Source organism: Oncorhynchus clarkii, chromosome 4 (genome assembly GCF_045791955.1).
Source record: "Oncorhynchus clarkii lewisi isolate Uvic-CL-2024 chromosome 4, UVic_Ocla_1.0, whole genome shotgun sequence".
Classification (NCBI taxonomy): domain Eukaryota; kingdom Metazoa; phylum Chordata; class Actinopteri; order Salmoniformes; family Salmonidae; genus Oncorhynchus; species Oncorhynchus clarkii.
In genome coordinates, this window is record NC_092150.1 from 67,338,719 (window position 1) to 67,343,440 (window position 4,722).

The window sequence follows — 4,722 nt, forward strand, 5'->3', positions numbered from 1 at the left end:
ATCAGAGACTCACCAGCAGCAAGAGCGACCTCATTGATGTATACAGAGAAGAGAGTCGGTCCAAGAATTGAACCCTGTGGCACCCCCATAGAGACTGCCAGAGGTCCGGACAGCAGACCCTCCGATTTGACACACTGAACTCTATCAGAGAAGTAGTTGGTGAACCAGGCGAGGCAATCATTTGAGAAACCAAGGCTGTCGAGTCTGCCGATGAGGATGTGGTGATTGACAGAGTCGAAAGCCTTGGCCAGATCAATGAATACGGCTGCACAGTAATGTTTCTTATCGATGGCGGTTAAGATATCATTTAGGACCTTGAGCGTGGCTGAGGTGCACCCATGACCAGCTCTGAAACCAGATTGCATAGCAGAGAAGGTATGGTGAGATTCGAAATGGTCGGTAATCTGTTTGTTGACTTGGCTTTCGAAGACCTTAGAAAGGCATGGTAGGATAGATATAGGTCTGTAGCAGTTTGGGTCAAGAGTGTCACCCCCTTTGAAGAGGGGGATGACCGCAACTGCTTTCCAATCTTTGGGAATCTCAGACGACACAAAAGAGAGGTTGAACAGGCTAGTAATAGGGGTGGCAACAATTTCGGCAGATAATTTTAGAAAGAAAGGGTCCAGATTGTCTAGCCCGGCTGATTTGTAGGGGTCCAGATTTTGCAGCTCATTCAGAACATCAGCTGAGCAGATTTGGGAGAAGGAGAAATGGGGAAGGCTTGGGCGAGTTGTTGTGGGGGGTGCAGTGCTGTTGACCGGGGTAGGAGTAGCCAGGTGGAAAGCATGGCCAGCCGTAGAAAAATGCTTATTGAAATTCTCAATTATGGTGGATTTATCAGTGGTGACAGTGTTTCCTATCTTCAGCGCAGTGGGCAGCTGGGAGGAGGTGTTCTTATTCTCCATGGACTTTACAGTGTCCCAGAACTTTTTTGAGTTAGTGTTGCAGGAAGCAAATTTCTGCTTGAAAAAGCTAGCCTTGGCTTTTCTAACTGCCTGTGTATAATGGTTTCTAGCTTCCCTGAACAGCTGCATATCACGGGGGCTGTTCGATGCTAATGCAGAACGCCATAGGATGTTTTTGTGTTGGTTAAGGGCAGTCAGGTCTGGGGAGAACCAAGGGCTATATCTGTTCCTGGTTCTAAATTTCTTGAATGGGGCATGTTTATTTAAGATGGTTAGGAAGGCATTTAAAAAAAATATCCAGGCATCCTCTACTGACGGGATGAGATCAATATCCTTCCAGGATACCAGAAAAATAAAGAGACATTAATAGAAAATGACTCAAGTAAAAGTGAAAGTCACACAGTAAAATCCTACATGAGTCAAAGTCTAAAAGTATTTGGTTTTAAATATACTTAAGTATCAAAAGTAAATGTAATTGCTAAAATATACTTAAGTATCAAAAGTGAAAGTATAACGAACAAGAATTTCAGATATGTTTATGATATGATATGTCCTGGGAAATGTTCTTGTTACTTACAACCTCATGCTAATCACATTAGCCTACGTTAGCTCAACCATCACATGGGGAGCCACCGATCCTGAAGAAGTTTTAAATAAAGTGTAAATATTTTTTTTTAAATAAAGTACCTTTGAACAGGGTATGGTAGTAGGTGCCAGGCGCACCTGTTTGTGTCAAGAACTGCAATGCTTCTGGGTTTTTCACACTCAACAGTTTCCTGTGTGTATCAAGAATGGTGCACAAGCCAACTCAACAAAACTGTGGGAAGCATTGGAGTCAACATGGCCAGCATCCCTGTGGAACATTTTCGACACCTTGTAGAGGCCATACGCCGACGAATTGAGGCTGTTCTGAGGGCGAAAGATGTGAGGGGAGGGGGTGCAACTCAATATTATGAAGATGTTCCTAATGTTTGGTATACTCAGTGTATATGTCATTAGGTAATCTACTGGCATTTAAACAAGATGTAAAAGACTGATGACTGGACATACTTAATCAGGAGTGGACAACCTTGGGGGGGGAGACCCATTTGGAAGACCCATTTGTGACCAAGCTTTAACTTCCTGACTGATGTCTTGATGTTGCATCAATATATCCATATAATTTTCCATCCTCATGATGCCATCTATTTTGTAAAGTGCACCAGTCCCTCCTGCAGCAAAGCACCCCCACAACAGGATGCTGCCACCCCCGTGCTTCACGGTTGGGATGGGTGTTCTTCGGCTTGCAAGCCTCCCCTTTTTCCTCCAAACATAACGATGGTCATTATGGCCAAACAGTTCTATTTGTGTTTCATCAGAACAGAGAACATTTCTCCAAAAAGGACAAACTTTGTCCCCATGTGCAGTTGCAAACCGTAGTCTGGCTTTTTTATGGCGGTTTTGGAGCAGTGGCTTCTTCCTTGCTGAGCGGCCTTTCAGGTTACTTCAAATATCGGACTCGTTTTATTTACTGTGGATATAGATACTTTTGTACATGTTTCCTCCAGCATTTTCTCAAGGTCCTTTGCTGTTGTTCGCACCAAAGTACAATCATCTCTAGGAGACAGAATGCGTCTCCTTTCTGAGCGGTATGACGGCTGCAGGGTCCCATGGTGTTTATACTTGCGTACTATTGTTTGTACAGATGAACGTGGTACCTTCAGGCGTTTGGAAATTGCTCCCAAGGATGAACCAGACTTGTGTAGGTCTACAATTTTTTTTCTGAGATCTTAGCTGATTTCTTGATCTTCCCATGATGTCAAGCAAAGAGGCACTGAGTTTGAAGGTAGGCCTTGAAACATCCACAGGTACACCTCCACTTGACTCAAATGATGTCAGTTAGCGTATCAGAAGCTTCTAAAGCCATGAAATCGTTTTCTGGATTTTTTTATTTGTTTAAAGGCACAGTCAGCTTAGTGTATGTAAACTTCTCACCCACTGGAATTGTGATACAGTGAATTTTAAGTGAAATAAATAAATAAACATAGAAATAATAAATTGTTGGAAAAATTACTTGTCACTCACAAAGTAGATGTCCTAACTGACTGACAATAAATTTGTGGAGTGGTTGAACGACGAGTTTTAATGAATCCAACCTAAGTGTATGTAAACTTCCGACTTCAACTGAATCTATTTTTTAACTGCATTGTTGGTTAAGGGCTTGTAAGTAAGCATTTCACTGTAAGGTCTACTACACCTGTTGTGTTCGGTGCATGTGACAAATAACATTTTATTTTATTTGATACAATTTTATTTTATTTTATGATTTGTGTCTGTGTTGGTGGGAAAGATGACACAAAGCAATTCGCTGGTCCTCTATCTTCCTTTATTCTTTTTCAAGGATATCACATTGGAAAATTGATATCTGATGTGAAATACAACTGGCACTCCTCTTACAGCTGTGTAATTACCTTAGATTGGCACCGTTTTATTGCAAAAAGTGAAAGCATATTTCTTTAATCCTTCTATAAGAAGTGTATATGCCCCAGCCTACACCAATAACACCGCAGATCCAGAGAATCTTCCTCTGGAGAAAGATAAGAAAATCATGTATTAGAAAGATGCCAAATAAGTTGAGTTTTATATCTGCACTACTTATCTAGGCTTACATCTGTATATTAGTTTTACTTTCAGTACAAACATTTTTAGTAATCATTAACATACAGAACACATTTCTCAAAGTTAGTTATATGAAAATGGGTCAATACAGTATAATATGTTATTTAGAAATGTGTAATTTACAAAGTATTGGCATACCAGTCTGGCCCACTGATCTTTGTTCTGTAAAAAACAAACAAACACAAAAAGGACATGTTTTCACATTACATCGTCAACTCCTATTTGTTTTCCTTCTTCATTTAGCTTGGTCTGCATAATGGAACCTATGGAAGAGTCCCAAAAGTCTAAACCCCACCCACACAGATTTTCCATCCTTCACAATGAAGGTATTGATTTTTACTTTTATATTATTGAACCCTTATTTTAGAAGGTAAGTAGATACATTGATGCTTTACCTCAGGACCTTTGTCAAGAGCCTTTAGAATCTTTTCAATTGCTTCTTCATATCGAGGACACTCCTGTCGTCTCTGGCTCTCATGGAAGAGACAGTCCACTGTGAGTATTACATCACCTCTGGTCACTAGTCTGTTACTGTTAGATACAGTGTAGTCTGGATCGAAGGTATGTTGCAGCACTACCAGGATGACAGGTTTACCAACTGTCAAGAGAGAGGGGATAACAGTAACAATAATCACGTAAACATACCTGATTAATGAATCATTCACGTTTTGACAATGTTCGTGGATATTGATTACCTGGAATCTGCTGCAGTGCTACTTCAATATCAGTCCCAGCACAATAGACAATGGGACAGAAAGCCAGGATGACATCACTCTCCTCTAGTGACGTCACTTCAGTTAAGTGTCTTTTGGCAGCGAGACAATGAATGAATTCCTCATGAGACCCCAGAGTATTCCCAGTCACAACAGTGAAGAATTTGTCCATCGTCGACCCTATAAAGATACAAGAAATGTCTGAGGTAAATTAGAGAGGATTGTCAGATCTTTAAGCCCTGCTCACTCTGATCAACACACAAGTATTCACTTCAGTGGATGAACCCTCAGCTTATTCCATGATAACCACTTTCAACATGGTTTCATGGATATTGATTACTTTGAAGGGAACACCCTGCTTGACAGTAGATAACTGTTTCAAAAGGCCCTATGACACCTATTTATTGTGCAACATATTATATTAATGTTACATTTATAACAGTACT

General features: G+C 40.7%; 1 long non-coding RNA gene across 1 annotated transcript; it reads right to left on the reverse strand.

Moving 5' to 3' along the window:
- Positions 1-3,253: 3,253 nt before the first annotated feature.
- LOC139407152 (uncharacterized) lies at positions 3,254-4,161 on the reverse strand. Its single transcript, XR_011634074.1, has 3 exons — positions 3,959-4,161; positions 3,702-3,725; positions 3,254-3,471 (listed from the first exon to the last, which is right to left on the reverse strand). It is a non-coding gene; the product is annotated as an uncharacterized lncRNA (long non-coding RNA).
- Between the last annotated feature and the right edge of the window lie 561 nt (positions 4,162-4,722).